The 26044-nt window shown below is 38.7% G+C and overlaps 2 protein-coding genes across 10 annotated transcripts in view; one reads left to right on the forward strand and one right to left on the reverse strand.

Annotated features, from left to right (window-relative positions):
• The window catches only part of MIPOL1 (mirror-image polydactyly 1), a 184127-nt gene extending 158185 nt beyond the window's left edge, over positions 1–25942 (reverse strand). The window contains exons 1-3 of one of the 9 annotated variants that reach the window (XM_027637716.1): positions 25909–25938; positions 16721–16794; positions 13698–13837 (exon numbers count right to left, since the gene is read on the reverse strand). The gene's annotated coding sequence lies outside the window, so the exon portion shown is untranslated. Of the gene's footprint in view, positions 1–91; positions 114–7200; positions 7341–13697; positions 13854–16720; positions 16795–25408; positions 25635–25908 lie in introns of those variants that run through there. The other 8 variants (XM_027637715.1, XM_027637720.1, XM_027637717.1 and 5 more) reach the window with 8 other exon arrangements.
• SLC25A21 (solute carrier family 25 member 21) overlaps positions 25760–26044 on the forward strand; it is a 249933-nt gene continuing 249648 nt past the window's right edge. The window contains exon 1 of the mRNA XM_027637729.1: positions 25760–25851. The gene's annotated coding sequence lies outside the window, so the exon portion shown is untranslated. The remainder of the gene's footprint in view (positions 25852–26044) is intronic.

Raw genomic sequence — 26044 nt, forward strand, 5'->3', positions numbered from 1 at the left:
CATATTTTAACTCTAATGAAAACATCAACACTTCAGAGAGAAAGGATTAAGAATCTATCATAAAATAATAATACCTTGTCCTAATGCTTACCTTAAAAAACAGATGATATAATCTTAGATCTTCTATATGGAGAGTGATTTGCACAAGTATTTCCCAAAGAGAAAGAAACTAGTGGATGCTTAATTTCATAAGCATACACATGAAATACATGAACATTCTAGTTTACTATAGGTGGCCACTGAAAAGCAGCATTAATTTTTAAATGGTTTATACTTTGGGAAAAACAACATTTTCTTTAGAATATCAAATTGTAGCACATAGGAAATATTAATATTATCCTACGAGACATGCAGTCTCAACTGTCAACTTCTTTACATGCTTATATGTTTGAATTATTTACATCTGTGACAGACAAGAATGGAAAACTAAGCTCATTGCACTGCCTTCCCCTTTTTTATACAGTGCTAACTGAAATGACTGCTTCCTCATTCATTCAGGGAATATTCTACAAAGATGGCCATTAAAATACTTTGCCTTCCACTACCTTGGAATATGAATGGATTTTAGGAGGAAAAAAACCACTAAACAAAATAATGACTTATTCAAAAGGACAGCATTCCAGTCCAGGTTCTAACTATTCATCAACACAAACACTAACAGGAATTAAATAAAAACAATATATATATAAAAGTAACATATATCTGCAAGATAGGAAGGATACAGTGCTTTACTTGTGCAGTTCTGAATAGTTTTTATTACAGCTGCAGCAGTATTTCCACTCTCAGAGGAAAAAAACCCAACCTCTGGAGTGTCTGCAGAATAAATACTATACAAAGGAGCACCCCACAATAACACCAACCCCACAACAGCACAATAACACTAAAGTCAATGCTTTCCCTTCCTGGGTAGGACTGAGAAGTCCATCTTCTAAGCTGGAGTTCAGTGACTGACTCCCCCTCCTTGGGAACTGAAAGGCTGTTGAGACCATTCCATATGGAGACCCAGTAACTGCAAACCCCCATTCCTCGGTCTTGTCTTGACAGAGTTTGAAGTCAACCACTGAATCACTGCCTTAGTTGCTGAGACAGGACACAAACGCTTGCTGGTGTCAACTGAATTCACCACTTCTTCACAAAAAGTCCGTGAGTCTCGGGAGAGTTTTTCCAAACAGAGGGCTACCCCACCTGCCCTGCTTCTGGTGAGACCAGTTCTCACCACCCCTTGGAACAGCACTGAGTCAGTCTTTGTCCCTCCTAAAGATGGAATTAACAGTTGCCATTGACAGTGCAGGGATGAAATACTACACACTTTATGAATAGGGAAAGAGAGAACGAATTTTAGCATTATTTTCATAAGATTAATTATAGTACCAGGATCTCCTGAAATATCCTGAAACGTTTTGCCTCAGGGCATGCTAAACTAAAAGCCTTAATTTAGGAGGGTATGCCACACAAAAACCAGTTACCATCTTGAAGCATTTCCCTAGGGAACAAACAGTTTTCTTAGCCCAGCTGGATGTCAGGTTTTGATGCAATGATGCACTCCTCCAAAAGCAGTCACACTGCCTCTCTATCTTAAGAAACTATGGCAAATCAGAAATCTAAGGCAATGCAAAGTAAATTAAAATTAGCTTCGGGCAGTTATAAAAACACTAGGCAAAGGATAACTTCAAATAATTGTTAAATGTGGAATACTACCCATTTATTAGATATTTAAAAGCTGTGAAATCGAACATACTTTGATTACAGAGGTACTTATTTTAGTGCATTTTATTACTTTTATATTTATTAAATACAAGTAGTTAATGAAAAATATTCTGTTTCTTTTAAAAAGAATATGAAACATAGGCAAGTGAATTAACCCCATATGTGAATGAATGCAGCATGAGTAGTACTTCAAATTTATAACTCTAGCACTGCTACAAAGACTTCATGATTTTGGTTCACAGAAGTAACTTCACTATCTGGAAGCTTGATAAAAACATTTTCCCAGAGCCCAGACTCATGTAATAATCCCTGTCTTTTCTCCCCTGCTGATTCTTGACCCAAAAGGAGATGAGACATTTGCAGTTGGTTTCAACTAACCTGCATAAATCAGAAAACACATGAAGAAACAGAGCTCAGGTATTTTTCCTCTGTTGCTGCAGCAGTTTCTTCATATTCCTTTTTAAAAATTTGCATCTCGTGCTTTTAATGATGGCATACAGTAAGTCAAAGAATGTTCATTCTCTTTTTCATGCTTTTGACAAAGGCAAGAGAGGAGGTATAAAAATGCATTAAAACAACTGGTTTACAATAGGTTCTACTTATTCCTAAATTAAATTTATTGGATAAAGGACATGTACTTTTCTCTTTATTTTTTTCTCCCTAATTTCTGCTATTAGTTCAGTGTCTTCAAGGCTCAATTTTCTCTCTGTGCATCAGGAAATGTTTATGTGCGTCATCAACAGCCCCACATCTCTTCTCCCCTCTGATATATTCTCTCTTCCACATTAACAACCTTCACAATCCACATCAACAATCTTCATTTGTATTTTATTTACTAAACAATCTTTAGCCTGCTCTGTTGTCTTCTGTCCTTTGTCCTCCATTTCTTTGCTTTTGCCTTAGTTTTGTCTTCTCTTTGACAAGATACGCCTTTTCCTTCTCCCTCTGCCTGCCACCTCTTTGAAAGGTAAAGAAAACTGCCGAGAATCTTGTCAAAGACTCTCCTTTTTTCTCAGTTTTTCTCATCTTGATGTGCATTCTGTGAAGCAGCTTCCTTCTGCAAAACCCCTAATTAACATTATTTTCATTCTAATAATGAAACTATGATATACTTTGATCAGGAGTGGAACAGCCAAATCATTTAACCATCCTTTAGTTTTGTTGTAAACTCTTCACTGGCCTTATAGCCCAATATTATATATCACTTTATATATTGTTACAGACAGCCAGATCTCCTTTTCTAAACAGTTTACAACCAGATTATGATTTCCATAGCTTTTACAGATATGGACAAATATGTGCATTTTAAAGTAGCTGTTGTCTTATCTGGAGCCAAAAGAATATTTAATAGAATATTTCAGTACAATCAGCACTATATAGTAGTGAGCAGTACCTGAGTATTATGCTCTGTTGACAGGATCATAGCCAGCAGACAAAAGGGAATTGATTAAACCCCTCTGTTTGGCACTTGTGAGACCACATCTGAAGTGCTGCATCTGCTCTGACCTGTTCATGGATACCCTGAAGTAAGTCAAGATGATTAGGGGTCTGCAGCACATGAATTATTAGGAATTCGAAAAAGTTGGGCTAGTTGGTTTTAAGAAGAGAAGGCTAAAGGGGAATTTGATTGGGTTTTAGCTGTCTTGTGAGCAAATATAGAGAAGACAGAGACATATTCTTCTCTTGGAGGCAAGTTGTAACTCAGAAAACTCAGAGTTATGGGTAAGAAATTTTTCACAGTGAGAAAGTGTTCACACTGGAACAAATTGCTCAGAAAGGCTACAGAATCTCCACAGCTGGAGATGTGCAAAACTCATTCAGATACAGCAACCTGACCTTTGGAAATGGCCCCATTCTGAGCACACTCTGAACTGGATGATATTCACAGGTCACTTCCTGCCTACTCATTTTGTTATTCTAAGGATTGCAATAAAACAAAACCACCAAAACTAGAATTCCTGTAACACAATAAATTGTAGGTTGCTTTCTGCTTTACAGGGTAGATGAGCAGAGCAGGGGAAAAAAACCTAATGAACAATCAAATAGCAGTGAGGCATAACCAAAGACAACCCATGTGGCAGACAGGTTGAATGCCAACAGGGAGGAAACAGTGCAACAGCATCAGCATAGCATTTTGAGCCCTACCGGTCTCGAGTACCCCATTTTCCTACATGACCAGATGATTTGGCATTAGGCCTAATGTCAAATACTGATTTGTATACCATGCTTCAGTGAACCAAAAATGGACCACTGATACAGATATTTCACCTATCTTTCTGAAAGCTTTTGCCTCAAGCCCCACAAAATCCATCCTCCCAAACTTAAAAAAAAGTCACTGTGACTAAAGAGCTCCAAAGCTAACTAGGGAAATAATCCATGAAACATGAGTATACAGTGCTTATGTTTGCAAAATTCATTGTAGAGTACATTCAACATATTGAAATTCCCATATCCCCAAATCATAATTTCTTTTATCACAGAACTAAGTTGCTAGCCCAGATTGTACCATAAAAGCAAAAATAAAATCACAGAATTTTATATGCCCACAAAAATGTGAAGTGGTAACTTAGTGCCAAATTCATAAACCACTAGTACAAGTAATAGCATTAAGCAAAAATGATGTTTCCTGCCAAAAACATTCCAATTGTTTGGCTGCCTTCACAGAAAGATGTAACATTGAACAGGGACTCAGTGAAGAAAAGGAGGCAAAAAACCACACTGAAGCAGAGAAACTCAGTTTATCCAGCCAACTCACATTTCTCAAGGTACCTTCAAATAGCACCGTTTCTCCTGACAGCAAACGCAGTAAAAATAAAAAGCATAAAGACTACAAACAGTGTGGATATTGGAGCCTAACCAAAAACTATCACAAGCACTGAACATGCAGAGGCCTGTCAGAAATGTGTCAACTTTTCAAGATCCAGTCCTGTACATGGGGACTGAGAGGGGCCTGTCGGTTTCCTGCAGGGAAATACAGCTGCACCAGTTATGTATCTGTGAGGCTGTTTTGAACAGCACGAAAACACAACTGTGCCTCCATTGCTGTCACAAAGCAACATATCCAGTGCACTGGTTCTATCCAAACGATGTAACCACTCAAATTCTACAGTGTACGCTTCAGCTGCTGAAAGGAATCACATCACCTGAAATTTCACAAGCTAAAAAGCTCAGAGAAATAAAACAACACTGACTCCACACTAGCCATATTTGTTCTTTATAAGCAAATTAACTAACCTATCATTTTCTTAGATGACTCCCTGAAGCAAAAGCTATCCTTTAACCAAAAGCGTAATTGTTCCTAAATCATGCTTGCACAGCAGTAAAAGCATGGGAACATACAGCATTGCTCAGATATGAACACGGACATAAATTTGACTCAATAAACACACAGTCTCGCTAGAAGTTCCAATTTTTATTTTTTTTTTAAATCTAGCAACTAGATCCAGTACATAGTGCTGGATAGTTACAAAGGAATGGCATAATTCAGGACATGTCCAAACTAAGGGCAATGCAGCTGGTGAAGGGTCAGGAGCGCAAGTCCTATGAAGAGTTGCTGAAGGAGCTGGTGATATTTAGCCTGGAGGAAAGGAGGCTGAGGGAGGACTTTATTGCTCTCTAAAACTACTTGAAGGGAGGTAGCTGAGAGGTGGGGATTCGTTTCTTCTTCCAAGTAACAAGCAATAGGATAAGAGGAAATGGCCAGGGAAGGTTTAGACTGGATATTAGGGAAAACTTCTTCACAGAAAGGTTTTTCAAGCACTGGAACAGGATGCCCAGGGAAGTGGTGGAGTCATCATCCCTGGACATATTTAAAAGACGTGTAGATGTGGCACTTGGGGATATGGTTTAGTGGTGGATTTGGCAGCGTTGGGTTAATGGTTGGATTTGATGATCTTGAAGGTCTTTTCCAACTGAAATGATCCTATGATTCTATGTTTGTTACACTCCAACAACAACATTTCCGAGCGTTTTCAGCACCTCTGCATTGATTGTGTGCTTTACAACACATTTAACATATATGTCTTATGTGTAGTTGCTTATTTAGGTATGATTAGCAGGCTATAGAAACTTAATCCAGATGCTTCACTGAAATTTACTGCAATATCAAAGAAACCTGAAGGCCAATACAATTCAAAATAACAAGCTACACATTCAGAAGTGGTCTTGGACTCCCAAAGAAGAATGAGATATTCTGAGGTAGGCCAAAACTCAATGAGAATCAGAGACGAGTAAGCGAAATTAAGTCTTCTGAGAATGTCCAGAATTTAAATGGAAGCTAAAAATTGAAGAAGGTAAACCTGCAAACATTCAGCACCATAGAGTTTCTGCACTGCTTCCTGATCTTGTACTGACAAAGGAAGGTACAATATTAAAGAGAAGACACCACAGACTCCAAATCAGTGCCAGACAGTGGGAAGGTAAACTACAAACAAACAAACAAAAAAAAAAAAAGGGAAAAAAACCCCAAACCAAAATAAAACCCCAAAAAAGGCATTAGCTGAAGTTTAAGAAGTTTAGAGCATCAGTCACATTACAGACACTTCCAACAGTGGATTGTTTTCCCTGCCAAATTTTAAGAAAACAATGTAAAACATAACCACATACCAGGTTCCCAACCAAACTGCTGCAATTTTTTTGTTCATGTCTGGGAAAACAACATATTTATACTTTAACTCTAGTTCAGAAAAAATCCAAAACCTTCTCTCAGCTCTAAAGTACAAAAAATTAAAAGTAATCTTCTCCCAATAGGAAGAAACACCTTCTTTGGAAAAAAAAAAAAGTCTAAAATGTTAAAGGTCTTCTAAAGCAAGGTGCAGGACAATTTTAAGCACAAGCAGAAATGTCAGATCAGCCATAATGAAAGCTCTGTCATTTCAGTTCTTGTTCAGCCAATTAAATAGTCAAGCTTTTTTTTTCCCCAAAATATTCATTTGAATACATAGGTCATTCTCATTTCTCTGTATTGTAATTATTTATAATGATATGTAACTCATGGAATAATGAAGATGGACAAATATTTTTTTTAAAAAAATACATTTATCTTCTGGGTTCTTAAGAAAGTTCATTTTAAGCCCTGAGTAAGCCCATTATTCAGCCAAAAACAAGAAAGTAATTTACAATGAAGAAGCCTTAAAAATTTCATCTGAGAATATAAATGACAAAGAGGTTCATATAAGTTGAGGGTTACACAGCTGAAAAAAATGTTCTGAGCCTTAAAATCAAACTCCTAGAAAAATTCAAGACCTAGGATAATCTAGCCAATTTCAGCATGATTATTCTCTTTGGGTTTTTTTTTGTAAAAGGAAACAGATAGATGTTCTATTCTTTCTTGCAACATCATCATAAATTCCAATATCTTTCATTAATTATTCCTTGATTCATCAAGATACATTTATTTTCTCATTGCCAAAACACTTGAGCTGAGACAGCAGCTGAATATTGCCCCACAGCAGTTATTCCTGTGTGGAGCAAAGGAGTTCTAAATCCACTTACTAGATGAAAGAGGAAAAATCTTTCCTTGGCACTTCTGAAACTCAGGTTTATTTCGATGACTGTTTTCTCTTGCACATAATTGTGCTGAATAGTTTGAGACTTGTTTGTCAGATGTTTTGGTCATTACATATTGCACTGCCTGGCATCACTAAAAAATAAAAAAAATCAAGACTTTATAGCTATAGAAGTATATATAAAATACAAGATTAGAAAAGGGGAAATCTGGCCAACAATTCAACCACTCAGAATAACTCTGAAGGCATTCTTGGACATTGTGAAGTTGCAAGACTTGCAGACTCCACAGTTTTATCTCCCCTTTAAAGTTGAAGGAGTACCTGACAAAGTTAGGTATGTGCACTAGGATAGCTTCTGTGCCTTATCATAGCACTAAGAAAACTCCTAAATAACTTCATATTTCACAGTCAAACTGGGAGGAAAGAAGGGATAAAGTATTCTGAAGTATTTCTTAAAACACATTACGAATGAAAGGAACTTCTTTTATTGTCGTGTTTCATGACTCCTTACTGTCAAAGGCAAATTTTAACATGTTCAGACTTTATTAAAAAAAAAAAAAAGGCATAATTTTTTTATAAAAGTTATGCCCCTTTGACACTGCTTTCAAAGTGGTCTTCAAGACTTTAAAGCCCTGATATGTAATCAAATATTTCTGTACACATTTCTTCTTATATAAAGGAAGTATTAAACTGTGCTCAGCTCTTCAGCTGGACTGTGCATCTGCTGAGCAGTCTGGTTTAGGAAAGGAGGTATTGGGGAAAGGTTGCAGTTTCTGCCATACTTATGTTGTTTCTGCCTAAAAAGAGTTAAGTGAGTTTAATTTACTAATCACACTGAACTTGACTGAGGCGTATGATTATTTTTGGTTTTTTATCCAAGATATTCACTGTAAATAAGCTAAACATACGGAAAAAGTAGTTTAGTACTTAAAAGGTTTCCCACAGTGCTTTCAGGACGGGTTGAAAAAACACACGTACTCTCAGACATCCATTAATAGACACCTCCCTAAAAACCTGTTTCACAAGACATTTGAGAAGTCCACAGACCCTACAACTGGCAAATTCATGCTCTGATCACATTTTTCTTTAATCAGATGAGATAAAGTTTTGCTTCAAAACATTTTGGGTAACATCTGATAAATTTTATGAACTTCTTTATAACTGGGGTTTAACATTAATCTGAATGAATTTCCACAGTAACTGAAACAAAATTTTTCCTTTATTTACAGTACAACTCATATATTACTAAAGAGTGACACTTTCACACAGAATTATATTATACAGGATTACAGATTAAAAAAAACAGGTCTATCACTGGTTTCTATTACATGCTGTTATTAACTTCTAAGGTAAATTTGGAAGTGTATTATTACACCAAGCAAAAAACAAGCTACTGGGCAGATACAACTGGAGGGGAACCTCAGTATGATAGCAGCATATGCTATTTTTAGTAAGTTTTCTCTCATAAGTGCAAGACAGAGAATGTTTGCCAAAAGAATTGTACATCCAGGAGGGTTTTTGAAATATGAAAGATACTTTTAAACTATGAAGAGAATTATAATTTTTGCCTAATATTTAGTAACCTTCAGATACTGTAATTCCACTTCAGATCCTGGAAAAACATTCTGGAGACAAATATTAGTCTACCACTGGATAGTGAAGAGGAGGAACAAAATTACATTTCAAGGGGAAACTGTTTTAATTAGAGTTACCTTGTACACCTGCACAGCAGTCACCTTCAGTACAGTGTGTGAAAAATCATTATACCCCACAACTGTGTTTATTCTTGCTACCATCAAATTTTGAGTCCATAAAACAAGATGCTGAAGTTTGCTCCCAGGCATATTTTTATCACTCTACATTTATGCTGCTGTAGTGCAGAAAACTAACATAAACACCCTTAACAGGTTGATTATATGTCCCACAATAACAATCTCTGGATAAACCTGTTGCCCCTAACCCATAACCTTTATGACAAAGGAACCCTTCAAGGATGCTTCATTCTTTTATAATGTCAGGCTGCCAAGAACAAACACATGGATTGAGTCCATTAGTGCCCTTTCACAATTGTATTGCATCAGGAAAGGCCTCATTATGATCCTGGAAGAAATCCCATTCTATCAAAAAATGGAAGGTGAGTCTATTCTGAGAGGCAGCTGCATTTCTGTATCTGTGCTTCTGCAGTCTAATAAGTTTTCAGCATTTGAAAAGCAAGCCTGATCACACAAGCAGACCCCAGTGATCTGATCACCAACCCAGCAATGAAAGCTGCTGAGCTACTAGCTCTGCAGAAGCTTACCAAGCAGTATACTAGACCATCATATTTGTGAAAAACCCTTTACCTTGAATCCTATCTGACAAACCAAAGATCAGATTCTGACCCTGAAGCAGCAGCCCTCCCTTTGCTGAAGCAGAAGTTACAAGCTTATAAACAAATTGCAACTTCTGAAGAAAACAAAGGACCATTTGTAATCCCAGTGGTTACCTAGAAGAGCTGCTCGGTGACACCAGTTCCTCACGCCAGGGCCGTTGAACCACTACTCGTTGCCACAACTCTATGATATGAACTAACTCAGGCAACAGTGGCATCTTCCACCTCAGTGACATTGGTACTCTGACAGGAGTCCAGGAAACCTGGACTCTCTAACAACAGATGCAGAATTTCATGTTTCCAAATAAGGGCAGCAATCAACACATGTTTTGGAAGCCAACACCTGTGAAAAACAGCCAGCTTGATGAAATACCTGTTAGGTCTAGTAATAATTTTTTGTGAAGCAGATGTCACATCAATAAGTCTATTTCTTATTGTCCTAGAGCTCAAATGCTCCAATACACTACTTATATGATTCTGTGATTATGAAAGAACCTGTCACTGTACGTTACAGATTATTTATTAAATGTTTGTGGTAAGATGAGTGGCAGCCATTTCAGTTTGCTACCTACAGATTTCAAACTCTGGCTTGAAATTTGATTAGAGGTTGTTTCTTAGAGGTTGTTACTTAGAGATTTTTCCTTCTTTCGTTCAAACTGACAGAGATGCTCAGCTGAGGTACTCAAGACCGAGTCACCTCCTTCAGTTCTCTTTGAGAATCTAGCATGCATCCATTCTCACTCATATACCTCAATTTTTGCATTAATCTCTTCTTAGCAAAGACATGGTAATTTGGCTACAGGTAATATACGTGAGGATGCTGAGAGTGAACACCTATTCACTCCTTTGAAAACCAAAAATACTCAAAGTGCTAATATGATAATGCAAGCAAAGAATGTGTAGTAGGAAAGATGATGCTTTTAAGTTTCGTTTTATTCACCTCGCATTTTCTGCAGTAGTAATGTGTTCTGCAAATGAAGGGGTTTCCTTTTACTGACTTTGGACCATACTATGATTTGTATTGAGAATTCCAGGCCTTTATCTGATCTTATAAATAAATGTAAAATACATAAAACAATTATCCTAGTGTAAAATTGAATTTTATCTCTCTGTAACCAGTTTTTGTCTATGATACATATTTCTGTGTTTGAATACAATGCAAAATTAATAATAGGTATAATTTATTTTCTGACTTTTCATTATCTTGACATTTTAACAATCTTTTTTTTACATATTCAGGCTTTAATTTTATTTAGGGCTTCTACCCCAAAGTTCCATTTTAGACATGTACAATGTGTCTTTCAGAATATCCATTCACGGAATAACCTGCTAAAAGAACATACTGGCTATTTAACAGGCCAAGAAACAGTATCAAGAAATAACAGCATTTTATAACAAAGAAAAACATCAGACTATGAGAGAAAATGTAGCACTGCATGTAAATTACAGAAAAACATGTTAGAAGAAATCACAAGTTACAGTATAGAACTAGAAGTAGGAAGTAGAGTTCTGAAGTTGGTGGCTCTGGAAAATTATTAACAGACAGCTTAGATTTAATTTTTTAATAGCTGAAAGAGATAACCAAGGAAACCCTTTTCCTATTAAAGGGCAGTCACAACTTTATATCGAATGCCATGGCATTAGCAATTTAATATAGAGATTAATCTAATCTGGACATGAGCCTTTCAGTACTTTAACAAGTAATTTTTTAGCCTTAAACATAATTTATACAAATGCACCAATCTAATAGTTTACTTTCTTTTCTTAGTGCAATTAATTAACTTCAGCTAGCCATCTTCAACGTTTTACTACCTCAGACACACATAAGTTGACTTCAAAGAAAGTATGTCTCTAAGTAGACTTTGTATGCAAGTGCTGCAGTTTACACAGAAGACTTTATTTAAAACAAAAGGCTCAGAATTAGAGAAGGTCAAGCAGGAGAAAAAAGAAAGACACAGAAATACATAAAAAAGCATGAGAAAATATCCCAGAGATGTTGATGAATAAATACGAAGACTGGCACAGCTGTATGGGCTGATAGACCAACTGTCACTTTCCATAAAGGACAAGAAGTCCACAGGCACTCCGCACAAAGCCAGACTGGCCACACCAGTGTTGCACGTGCAGGGGCAGTGGGATTCCTTCACAGCTGCAGCAAATGAAGCTGCTCGCTGGGTCTTTGTAATTAGAGGAGGAATGTGATAACCACGGTGGTCTAGACTGCTACAAGTAAAAACAACAAGTCCCAGAATGAGTGGTCCTTGGTCTGAAGTGGTTGTTGTCAGGATGAGGCATGTTTAGGAAGTAGTCCCTCGAATACCTTGTGATAAACACACGTGGAGAAAATAACACGAAAGAACAGTGTAGTTAACTGAATAAAAGGTTAAAGAAAATAAACAATATTTTTGCAGCTTAGCATTTATTTGTGAACTGTTGGTGCAACTCAATGCTTGACAGAAAAGCTATAAGGCTTTGGTAGCTTGACAAGACAATCTACAAGCTTGAATGAAATGTTCAGCTTAAGGAATTAGAATAAATCTGATGACTGATGTGCTACTGAACGTGACAGACTGTCATCTGTTTTAAACAGGATCTCTGTAGGATGTACTTAAAGCAATGTTTTCCCATTACCTTAAATACACTAAGACTTTTCCCAATGAATTTTGACTAATCTATTAAGACAAAAGATCTTCTCAAACTCTTGCCATTTCAATAAAATAATGAAATAGTCATTCAGCTTACTTGCATAATTAATTCATGCTGACACTGTACTTCCATGTTTAATTTACATCCAGTCACAAAAGCATGCAACAAAAATGATTACTCTAGCTTCCCAAATTAACTATAAAATTATAAGATATGTGCAACAAGTGATTAAAGCAGCTTATCTAAACTATATTCATATACAGATTTTCACATATGGAAATATCAAATTATTTATCTGTTATCAAAGCAGATTTTATACAAAAATAGGTCCAGGCATTCTTCAATAGCTTTTTAAAATCAAGAAAAAAATATTAAAACCCCTACAGTGAAATGGTACTGTGACACATAGTTAGAGATATATTAAAAAACAAACTTTAGTTTTAATTTGGCCAAATCCTTAAAAATTGTAGCCCGTTACTTTAATTATGCACATAGACACAGTGTATGTATAAAATATAAACAGTGTAAAATAAGATAAAAATTCCTAGAAGACAATTTATGCTATTTTAAAAACCATACAAGCATCAAAAACTTGGGCAAGATCTAGGCTGAAACAGGAGTATCCTTCCTCTATGTAAATAGTCTCTGTAGGAATTACTGAGGTGTTTTAGCATGTCCTTATCCTGCAGATAATGACTCCAATCTGTCCCACAAACAAAAAAATATGGAAAAAAGGATTTTGTGACATCCACCTGGAATCTGTACCTTAGATGCAGGGAATGGGTATAACTGCTCACTGCAGATAAAGTACAGTAACGTCAGTTTGAGCCACACTGTATTTGCAAAGCTGAACAAGGAAGCCAGCACAACTCCCCAGCTTGTACAATCCACTTCCAAAGGGGAATAAGAATCAAACAACCACCAAAGTCATTCAACTTTCAGAAAAGGCTAAGTGTCACATCATTTAAGATGCTTTAGCTATCCAGTGAATTTTCCTCATAGTTGGTTGACTGATGTTCGACTATAACTTCATACCCCATATTTCTAAGAACAGAACAGTCTGTATCGTTTACCTCATAAGTGTCAGTATTAGATTAATTTATGTTGCTAGTTTTCTTCTCTGCTGTACAAGAGTACCACAGCTACTGGTAATTAGCCCAGGAGAAAAACTGTTTCTAGGCATGGGCCAGATTACAAGTATATACCACATGTATTTTACTGGCAGAATAGAGTCAGCATTTTGGAAAATGCTTTGCATTATAACTAGTGAGCTTATGTTTCCAAATAAATGTTAAACTCAGAGTGTTAAAGCTTTGCCCAGTCCTGCTACTAAGATGCAAATTTAAGCCATAAAAAAAGTTCAAGGACCTCAGTAAAAATAGTTTTGCTTATGAGACTGAAGCTATGTGTCCCTTCTCCCCACATTTGCACTCAGAAACCACTCAGACCTCAGAAGACCAACAGACCTTTTTCAATCAGTTGCTGTTTCATAGCTGTTCAATACAGAAGATGACAAGCCTCTGCACAACCTCTGCTGTTTTCTGTGTTTTGCAGGAGTTCTTTATATGGCTCAGTTACCATAATCTTCTTCCTCATGTAATGTAACCTGTAAATAAAAATCACTGTACCAGGGATAAAATCTCATGCTACAGGCAACTATCAATAGGTCTTTGAGGTATTCTATACTGTCAGGAGAAAAACGTATTACTTATGCTTATATCAGAATTACAAATTAATCTCTTTCAGTTACCACCTGTGATCTTTTGGATCAAGAAAGAACCAGAGCCTTGAAACTCTCATACCTCCCAAAGCTTTTCACAACTGCTAGCTCTATATTTCTATCATCTTACCTGGGTCAAAACATCAGTCCTCACAACAACCTCTGCTATTCAACATGTGCTGCACTTCCCTGCTAAATGCTTCAGGCACTACATAAAATCTCTCAAAGGACTCAGGTGCTGATACATAAGGAATGCTGAACACACAGAGGTGGTCCCCACTTTCTTCAGAGCAACTGCCAAATTCAACTGATGCATCAAGCACAGAAAAACAGTGGTTATCAGTCATCTTTTCATAGTGTTCTCCAAGCACTGGCAGGTGCAAGACTTGGTGTTTCTGTGTTTTGTTTTTTAAAAACATTTAAAGGCCAAGTTTAATGAAGGCTTGTCTTATTTCCCTCACCTTCCAATGACCAGTATACCCACCCTGTTGATTTTACCACTCATTTCACGTTTTATACAAGACTATTAAGCTCCTCTTTTGCTTCTAAGGGCAAACATCCACTGGAATGTCATTTTCTGAACATTTTGTCTTTTCACCTCTACCCTGTATTTCACTGAAAGCTTTACTGTCAAACTTCTTCTAAAAAAGCCCCCTTCTCTCCAAAGAAAACATCCTTTTAACAAGAACATGAGCTAAAACTTTGTAACCATGCCCTTTGTGGAGAGGGGGGATGTTACATAAATGCTCAAGTCAAACATTTATATTCTTCTACAGCTTACTTTTTGTTGCTAATATCACTGCCTCTGCTAGTAGCTATATCAAAATTCAAAAAACACGAAAACATGACCACTCTAACAATGGCTCAAAACAAAAGGGCATGATCATTCTCAAACAAACCAATGATGGTTTAAGATACATTGTTAATGGCAAATCTACATGTTGCAACTTCATTCATATGTAAGAAGTCACTGTAATAACCAATTGTTGCATAGAAGCTAAATTTCTTCTAAAGGATTAAAAAAAAGTTTAAAAATTGACACTTAGTGAAGTAGATTATATTTATCTAAATTTACAAATTTCTTCCTCAAAAAATTAAGCTGTATATCTATATAAGTGTCTATCATCAATGCTGCTACAAATTTACAAAATGCTTTTCATAACACATTCTAGAATAGAGTACTTTTACTCTTGAGAAGTTATGTTACTACTTGTACTTACTCTGGTTTGAATGGAGTTAACTTCCTTCATAACTGCCCACATCATACTGTGTTTTGGGGTTACAGCTAAACCAGTGCTGATAGCATACCAGTGTTCTGACTATTGCTTACACTGCTTCCACAGCACCAAGGCTTTCACTTCCCACCAACTCTGTCACTCCAGAGGGTAGACTGGGGCTGGGCAAGAAGGTGTGAGCGGACACAGCTGACCTGAACTGGCCCAAAGGATATTCCATACCATGTAATGTCAAGCTTAGCAACACAAACTGGGGTAAAGCAAGAAGGGCGTGTGTGGTTTGTCTTCCAAAGCAGCTGTTGCTCAGAGACTGGCTGGACATTGGTACGATGAGGGTGGGAGGCAGCGCATGACTTTGCATCATTTTTTTGTTGTTGTTTTTGGCTTGTTTGGTTGGTTTGTTCTTCCTTATTTTTCCTTTTTTTATTAAACTGTCTTTGTCTTAGACCATGAGTTTTCTTCCACTCTCCTGCCTGCTGGGGGGAGCAGTGAGCAACCAGTTGTATGGGTGCTTAGCTGCTGGCTGGGGTCAACCCACCACGTGTGACTTTATTTTCTCCCTCCAAAGCACAAGGATATTCACAGTTGTGGTTTGTGTCTGTTTTTCAAAAAGGCATTGAAACAGTAACAAACTGGAATACTGTCTAGAGCAACAAATAAATGGGTTTGAATGACTGGAGTAGTGCTGTATTAATTTGCTATCACAAACCATACAATGGCTTAGGTTGGAAGGGACCTTGAAGATCATCTAGGTCCTACCACCCTGCCATGGGCAGGACACCTTCCACTAGACCAGGAAAGCCCCATTCAACTGTGTGCCATGTTAAAGAAAATCCCTGATTTCATTTTTGCAAAGCATAAGCAAAAGTGACTACTAACCATTAAAACAAATAAAGCACAGTTTTACAAGTGGCCCACACAAATGTCAACAAACCAAGTCCACTGTAACATTTAGTTGAACCAAACAGTACATTTCTGGGCTGCAGGTGTGGACACACACCATGCAAAAGAAGGAATACGCAAGATTAGCTACTGCTGATTTTGAATTTCTGAACTGCACCATTTGACGATTTTCTATACTCAAAAATACACTTTAAAAAAGATCAGCTGTTAGCATTAGTAAGAAGTAGAAATACAAAACTAAATTCCAAAACTTAATCTGCTTTGTAAGTTTCTTTAGAGCTTCTCACAGGCCCTGTTTTCAATGGTCTCAACCAAGATTTGCCTAAGGACATGCACTTGACTCAGAACTTAACTGAAAAAGGAAAACACGTGGCACACTAGAGGCCTCTCATACTTGCAGAACACTGGAACAGATCAGGATATTTCACCTATCACCTGTCCCCCACGAACACTGCAAAACTGTCCCTAAGCATCTGAGCACACAGTAACTGCCTTACTTGCACAGCTAATACTAGACATTTAATTTTAAAACCACGTCCATTTATTACATATAAATAAAACATCACAGATACATGCTCAGGAAGCCCCTCCTGCCTGGCGCTCAGGTCAGAAAGGCTACAGGTACGCTCACCAGCTTGTTCAAGGCTGGCTGCTGGGACAGGGCTCCATCTACTGGTGTGTGATCCTGCATGCCTATGGGAAGAACTGGTGGGGAAAAAACCAAATCAAAATTTCAACGGCTATTTCACATCTCTGTTTCCCAATGATATTCAGAAGACATAATATCATGGTATTCAGAAAACACTACTAGTTAGAAAAACCAGGCAACCAAATACAGGCACTCACACATGTTAGTGTGTTGTACGCATATGAACTCACACATACTGTGCCCGTTGTATGTATATGAAATCTTTTAATATCCCTTAATATTTACAAAATATATCTCAAAAACTATTTTAAAGAAGCACCATTTTTCTACAAGATGAAGCATATGACTACACTTTCCCAATCCAGATGTAAAGCTTTATTGTTTCTTCTTAAAGCAAGCAAATAAGCAAACAGATAACTCTCCAAACCCACTGAAAATTGTGTAATATTTGCACAATTTAAGGCACTAGAGGTGGTTTGCTTTTTCCTTAAGATAAGGGAACTCATCAAACATACAGAAGCAAAAAAGTTTCAGTAGGAGAGTGCTATCAGTATTCATCAAGGGTATTTCTGCACAACAGCAGCTACAGCTACAGCATGTCTAAAGATTGACTCCTGCTGTCACATGCAGCATTTCTCAAATTGAGCCATTTAAACCTTGCCTTACTAACCCCACTGTGCCTTCAACTCATACCTGGGAGTGAAAAAGAGCAGTATCTTTTCCTCCCCAGGACCCTCTGTGCCCCTCAGCCAAGACTACTGCGCTCTGGCTGCAGAAGAGCAGCCAGAACAGAAATCAGCAGCAGTTCAGGAGCTACCCGAGCTCACTTTGAACAAGCTGACCGTGGTGAGACATTAGATGGTGCTTGCCCAAGCTGCCATCACATCTAGGTAGCAAGGGCCAACAAACCAGCTGATCAGTCCTCCCAGTTCCATTCTCCAAGGCTCGTCTAGCAAGATCAGCAGCTAAACTTAAAACCCAGTGCAACAAAAGAGACAGTGCAAGAAATGGACAGTGAGCTCCACAACTCCACCCCACCTCTTTTCTTTAAACATTCTGCCTCACACTCAACACAGTGTTGAAGGCATCTAAGTGGGGCTCAGTGCAAAGAGAACCTTGGAAATACCCACATCAGTCACACAGTATCTGAAACACAGGAAAAGATGAGACTAGTCAGGAACACCTGGAAACAAGAGACGGTCACAGCAAGAAGGCAGGAATGGAGTGTGGAGCCATAAACCCGAGGTTCTATGTAATGTCCTATAACGTAAGGATAACTGGTGAACCAGGACATCAGGGAATTCACAAAGTTCCTCTTGGGGCTCGGTTTTCCCAATTTAGCTTGTTGCCCATAAATTACAGTTGAACAGAGTAATGGAAAAAAATCTCCTACAACGAACTTGCACAGCACCACAGAATGAGAACGGAATACTGTCTTTTTTCCTTTTTTATTTTAACTTCAAGGAAAAGCAAATTTCAAACCTTGAAGGTGGCTTTTCACTTGCTAAATTCAAATTTTAATCAAACTTCATTTTAAAATACAACTGAGCAGAACTATGGGGTTGCTGATGTCTCTTTAAGGAAAATGACATCAGTGCAGGCTACACTTGAGAAGGATATAGGTGTGGAACTACATCCTTTTTCATCATACGGTCAGGTGTAAAGTGAAAAGTTTAACTTCAAGATTCCTGTGGTCTAATGAAAATAAATACCATTACAAACAGATCCAGGAACACAGACATATTAAATACTGTTTGTTTGTCTTCAGATATAGATCATGGGAACAAAGATATTTAATTACTTCAAGACTAATTTTGATTTCATTTTAAGCTGTTTACACTGTCAGCAACCTCCTGGTATTCTGACAACTAGCAGAGGCAAAAAAAAAAACCAACCCAAAAATGAAAAAAGTGGAAAAAAGTCAATTAGCATCTACGAGAACAGTTTTAAATTGGTATCTAAGCATTTGACTGGCATATTTTGATCACGCTGAGCAACTAAATGTCTACAATACAAGAAGAATCACTCATCTAGTAATATTTGTAATAAAGAAAATTCAATTCAAAATCAGAACACATTTCCATAGCTCTACAAAAACAGCTACAAAACTTTCGACAAATCTTACATTTGTAGAGGAGGTTTCACAGTGTCAATTTCCTCATTACAAGGAAGTTACCATGGAGCAAACTGGTCGAGTGTTTATGTCAAACTTCGGACAAGGAAAACCACATCCTAATACTCTGCTATAATAGCAAATGGAAAAACTGCCTGTATCTGTGCACACACAAAAGGTACACTATAGAAAAGCATGATGAAAAATACTGCTTTGTTTCTCATGCTCATATCTAAAAATTTACACAATCAATTTAACACATTCTCACTCGCTAAGCACCTGATGTTAAAATGCCTGTAGAATCTCAAATTTTATTTACTTGAATGTGAACCACAAGAACAACACATTGAGAAATAGCATCTTAAGGCAAGTCCAACCGTGGATCAAAGAAATTTTAAATTAAGAACAGTACTAAATTGTGCCTTTCTAAAAGTAAGACTAATAACTTTATTAAACTATTTTACTGATACTAATGATTTTATTATATCAACACTACTAATGATATTATAGGATGGGTATAATTTAGGCACCTACAACAAGCATAAATCATAATATCCAAACAGGACATTGTATTAGATACATATCTTCACATTTTGCCATCTAATCTCTCTCAAACAGCAATAGCTTTTTTAAAGAAATACATAACTATCTATCATACCATTACTAAGAGAAATAAATGCTTAAAACAAAGAATACATATTTGCATGTAACTTCTTTCAACAGCATTGAAGAGGCCACTGGAATGTCTTAGATTTTTTAATTATGGTCAGTCAATGTTCTCAGATCTTGGTAACTAGGTTTATCATTTTGGCAGTCAATGATGCTCCTAAAATTAATGAATTTTTTTCTATAATACATAGAAAAAATCAACAAAAACACAGCACAAACCATTTTTTTATTTCCTATGAGATGTAACAGGCAAGCACTAAGAATGGTTCCACTTTCTTACCTATTGATACATCAGAATTAACACGGAGAGTCAAACACATACATTATGAAACAGTGTAATGAAAGAAAGCCAAAGCAGAGCTGATTACTCCCAAAGGAAACAAGTGAAGGACATCTTAAAAGATACATATTTAACTTTGTGCATGAAAAACAGATAAAAGACAAAATAGTATTTTAAATTGTGTAACCATTCTGCAAAAAAGAAATATTTTAATACTTTTCATTTCCATGCACCTCAACAGCCATGCCTCGGAAAGCTCTACTCCCTTTTCACCAAGCCAACCTAAGCTCAGTATCATTCACTTGTTAAAATGGCAACTCAGAACACTTTCAAGTTCTACTCCCACCAAGGAGAAGTCATACACACCCCCAACCATGAAGCAATTCTTCAGCACTAAATACTCCCTTTACAAGTCAACAGTACTATTTATAAGCTAAAATACAAGTCAACTTGTAAATTGACTTAAATAAATTACTACCATTAAAGATCTGGTCTATTTGCTTCAAGTACAGCAATTTTTGATCCCATGTTAAACTGTCTCATAGTGGAGCATCATACAGCATTTTCAGAACAGCTTTGATTCAGACACAACCCTGCTATCATTTCATGAATCCTGATGGAAACTGCCACCCCCTCCCTACAAAGACTTATTCAATAACCAAGCATTTTAATCCTTCTTTGTCCTAATACTACAGTACTGAACCAGATTAGATTTTTCTAATTTATTTCACACTTAACATTTAGTGCATAGCTAATCAGAATATTACTATTTAAATGAATGTATAACTTAAAGATCAAATTCTGTCTTCAACAGATTTAAATAAAAGGACATAAAGCATAACATTTCTCTACCAGCATGTTATGTGGATCTCCTTAACTCAATTTGTTATGGACTTCATGGTGCCAAAATTAATGTCCTCCAGGAGCTGAACTCATTATGTCTTCCAAACTCAAAGTGTAATCCCATGCTTCTGTGACCGATGGAAGTTCTGTTATTCACTTGAAGATAAGGTGGATCTGTTCCTTGGTTTGCTACTCTAGCAAGAGATACTGAACAAAATGATACCACTGATGCTGTCTTCACTTCTTTCTATTACATAACCGATACTGTGAACCAGTCCCATGTATTTTAGTCTCTGCTAAAAACAAAACCAACATGTTGATTACAATGTTAACTACACATGAAGTCAACAACAGAACTATATGCTTTTTTCAATGTGAATTTCCAGAATACATTTCAACAACAAGAGCAACCACTCTGTGGTCACTCATGGATCCTACTCAGCCCCTCATCCCCTTCCCTACACCGGAACCCACAAGAGCATTCCTGCAAGTCATCTGCTGCACATGTAGCACACCCAACTCACAACACACATACAAATAGCTGCCCACTAGGCACCTGACCCAATAAACTCCTACATGCCTGCTAGAGAAAAGCACAGGTCAACAAAACAAAAACAAAAAAGAAAAAAAGGAAGAAAATGAGCTGTGGCCAAAATAAAGTTGACCATAGGCCACAGGTGTCACAACTCTAACTTCAAAAAAAAAAAAAAAAGCTTTCAAAATAATTAACTGAATCACTGAGTTTTAATTCCTCTGACAAGCATGAAATAAACATAACAATGCCTTCAACAAGGTGCATCCAACTGTAATGGTGCACAGAAAATAAAATAAGCTGTTTTCATATAAACAGTAAAATAGAGAGTAAACCCATAAACAACACATACTGCATCATGACAGCTAACCACTGGCATTCAATTTAAATGTTCATGTCTATTACTTGCACCTGGGACAGATTAGCCGTGCCTGTTTCACACTTCATGAAAAACATTTATTTTACAGAAGTGTACCCTACACATTTTGAAAAATATGATTTGATTGATACTATGAATACCAAAGATCAATCTGAGCAATATCTCATGCAGTGGGCTGACCCCAGATAGAATTCAGGTGCCCACCAAAGCTGCTCTATCACTTCCCTCCTCAGCTCGTGGAATGAGATAAGAACAGGGAGAGATCACTCACACAGTACCACCAGGGGCAAAACAGACTTGACTTGGGGAAATTAATTTATTGCCAATTGAATGAGAGAAGGGTAATGAGAAATAAATCCAAATTTTAAAACAACTTCCCCTCAACCCCTGCTTCTTCCTGGGCTTAACTTTACTCCCAGTTTTCTCTACCTCCTCTCCCCCCAGCCCCCCGCCATAGAGCAGGGGGAGGGGAACACGGTTTACAGTCAGTTCTTCACACGTTGTCTCTGCCGCTTCTTCCTCCACAGGAGGAGGATCCTCACGCTCTTCTCCTGTTCCAGCATGGGGTCCTCCATGAACTTCAGCACGATTCTTTCCTAGAGGCTACCGTTCTTCACAGACTGCTCCAGCATAAGTCCCTTTCATGTGATTCAGTCCTTCAGGAATAGACTACTCCAGTGTGGGTCTCCCACGAGCTCACAAGTCCTGACAGCAAACCTGCTCCAGTGCGGGCTCCTCTCCACAGGTCCACAGGACCTGCCAGGAGCCTGGTACAGCACAAGCTTCCCACAGGGTCACAGCCTCCTTTGGGCACATCCACGTGCTCCAGTGTGGGGTCCTACATGCACTACATGTGGGTATCTGTTCCACTGTGGATGTCCATGGGCTGCAGGGGCACATCCTGCCTCACCACAGTCTTCACCATGGGCTGCAGGGGACTCTCTGCTCCGACGGCTGGAGCACCTCCTTCTTCACTGACCTTGGTGTCTGCAGAGTTGTTTCTCTCACACATTCTAACTTCTCTCTCCAGTTGCAAGTGCAAATTCCCCCCTCCCCCTCCTTAACTCTGTTATCCCAGAGGTGCTATAGCCATCACTGATGGGCTCAGCCTTGGCCAGGAATGGATCCATCTTGGAGCTGGCTGGCATTGGCTCTGTCAGACAGGAGGGAAGCTTCTAGCAGTTTCTCACAGAAGGCCCGCCCCCCCAACCCCGTAGCTCCCCTGATAAAAAACCTTGCCATACAAACCCAATACACATCTAAACTATTTTTAAAATTCTAATACATAGTATTCTTTAATACCCCAAAGGCCACTACTCTGCAGAAATTGTCAGTTTGCATTTTAACCTGTCCTTAAAAGACAAAAGCCCACATCAAGAATCAGTATGGAAAACAGAAGCCTGCTGTTATGGTTTCCGTATCATGGCTCCTGAAGCTAGCAGGGAGCATGTCAACTATCCTATCACTTAAAAAAAGGGGGGCTAAAAGTAGCAGACATTCACCTAAACAACTGAGCATTCATACTCTTTCTTTCCATAGCTGTATCTGTTCTGCAAATAAAGGTTCAATGCTGTTCCTCTTACCTCTTTCAAAACCATTCTTCTTTGAAAGGAAAAGGCTAAAGGCAGCAGTCATACTTTCAGGAACATCTGTCAGTTGCAACATTAACTTATACTTAAATTTGTCAATAGAGGCAGCCCAGAAGGGTTGTTTGTTTGTTTTAAAAATAAGCTTCAAAACATCTATTGCCGATGTAAGATAACAGATGTAAAAGTGAAAAGAAGCTTCCGCATATATTTGGGAGATTCGCACTAAAGTGAGTATCAAGTCAGATCAGCAATTCATAATTTACAAACACTCCACTATCAGCATGCTGCCATTAACATGTAACATCTACTCTACCCTATGTCGGGCAGACTAAAAAGGAGGTAACAAAAATATCCATTAGGATATCTCCCAAGTTCACATGACTAATTTTACACAAAACTGTAATCTATAGCAGGACATCCTCCCTCTTCACCCTCGGCTCATGTGTACCTTCTTGCTTTAAATTCTAGTGAATAATTTATTGATTCTTTCCACAGAGAACTACCAAACCCATATTTTCTCTCCTCCTATAAAACTCTTTCCAGCAAGCTCTGAAAACTTCCTTAACTTTTTTACTAACCTACACACCCTCAAAAACTGAAAGCCCCGCAAACTGCAAAAAGCTATATGTGAGCCACAGGGCACCAGCACCGTACTCCTGTTTCTGCCAGTAACACAGTGTGTTGGGTTTGTCTTGCTGCAAGAGAAATACTAAGCCTGACAATTGTTTTGTTTCTTACCGGTCAAGAATAAAGTTTAACACCATAATAATACACTTCTAATTTAGCATCATCTAGAATGACTTCTAACAAGCAGGGAGACAGATTAACAGTATGCGAAGAAAAGTAACATTGCCTTCTCCAAAACAGGCAAACTAATGATAAAAACAGAAATTAAGTGAATCCAGAAACAAAACAAAAGAAACAAAGAAACAAAAAGGAAAGAAGTCTCATTAGCTATCATGTAAAAATTGGGGAAAATATTTTTAAAATTTAATTTGTTACTCACTACTATTGGACAGAATAGTCCCCATAACAAACTGTAATGAGAATCACCCTGTAAAGAACTTGTAGTATTACTGTAAGAAAATCTGTAATGACTACAAAAACTAGTAGCAGCAGCTGTACCTACGTTTTCAAATCCTGTACATAATTTTACCTCCCAGTCCCTCTCTTCACTTTTCGTACTGCAACCAGAACTGCAGTAACTTCTCCTTAGCTGGACGGGCAAAACAAGTCTATCACATTCAAGAGCCTGAAGTCAGTGCTAATTCCTGTACCAGTGACAAAGCAAAGGAGCTCGTAGTTGTCACACTGATGGTACCTCACTGGTGTATACAGCTCTGTCTCACACATCTCATTCAGCTGAAGGACCTTGTCATGAGTGATGGCATTTTGCACACTAAACAGGAAAATAAAACAAGAATAGAACTACCACATAACACAGCATGTTTAACCAGTATGACATAGTTTAACTCTTGTTAAACCCCACAAGATACGTTAGTGCCATAATATATTTAAATAAACAAATAATCCAAGCTTCAAGTTAAACCAAAGTTGCACATTCCCAGAGAAAAACTAGTCAAGTATAGATGCTCAAGGACATGTTCAAGGACAAGGCAAGCACATCACTGCATTTCACTAAGACCCACAGGTCCTAGAACCTCCAGAATTTGCAGCTCTGAGATCTGCTGAGCCTGAAGCACATTGCTGTAGTTAACCGATTCTTCTTCCACGACTAAACCCTTGCAATTTAAGGCAAGCCACTGTTCTATCAGTAGTTAGCACTTGCTGGAATACTAAAAAAAGACACAACAGCGCTCTGAATTCCCAAACTCGGGCTAAAGAAACTCTTACGGCAACCCACCTCCAATCATCCCAAGCCCCCTGAAAGTGTACCTAGACCCAGTTGAAGCTGTTCCATGGACAAACACGGAAGGGTGTGCTGTTTCGGGTAGAATAGGCCTTTGGGTACAATTACTGAATGTTTTTCTCCCAAACTGTTCACACTGAGAAACCAAAACGTTTTTCCTCACGCGAAACACACCTTCACGCCACCATCAAGAATTCTTATTAGTAGGAAACTTCGTTACAATAGGATCTGAGGTATACAACTCATTGGGACTTCCTTAACACCTTTTTTTGAAGTCATAAATATTTTCAAAAAACCCCACAAACTTTATTTTGGCAAGTTTTTTGGTGCGGTTTTTTTTCCTTTTCTAAAATGTACTACTACAATGCTGAGTACCCTCCACACTTTGTTCTCACCTGACACTAAAGATCCAGCAACGACCTCCTGAATTTGTTCAGGGCAGGTTTCACCTCACACTGTCCAAGCCCCCTTCCCAGCGCTGTCCCCCTCTCGGAAAGCGGCTGCCTGTCCGTCCCTTCCCTCCCTGCAGAGCCTTTGGGACTCCAAATCGCGCATCCCCGCATGGACAGCTCGGCTCCCCGTATCTCCAGCTGCGGAGCGGGCGGTAGGTCGGGCAAGTCGGGGGAGGAAACATTAACCCAGCCCAGGGGCTGCCAAGGCACACGCAGCCAGTGGGTGCAGCAAGGGCCCGGTGGCGGCGCGGCCCCGGGGGCGGAGGAGGCGCGGAGGCCGGGCAGGGCCGCTTGCCCGCGGGGAGGCGCTGAGGGCAGAGCGGCCCCTCCTGACGCCGCCTCGGCGGGACGCGACGCCACTGCCAAGCCCTGCCGCAGGGGATGGGGTGAGTTCCCCGCCGAGCGCCGCGGGGCAGCCCCGGGGAGCGCCCCCGGCCCGTTACCTGCGCGCTCCGGCCCCGCCGCCGCCGCCGCAACAACAAAGCCGCGAAAGGCGGGGGGGAGGGGCGGGCGCGCGCCCGCCGCCCTCGGGAGCGCGCAGCGGCAGGGCCCAGGCCCGGGGGCGGGGCGAGGCGGCGC

The sequence above is a fragment of the Corapipo altera genome, unplaced genomic scaffold (genome assembly GCF_003945725.1).
Source record: "Corapipo altera isolate COAL_440 unplaced genomic scaffold, ASM394572v1 23, whole genome shotgun sequence".
Classification (NCBI taxonomy): Eukaryota; Metazoa; Chordata; class Aves; order Passeriformes; family Pipridae; genus Corapipo; species Corapipo altera.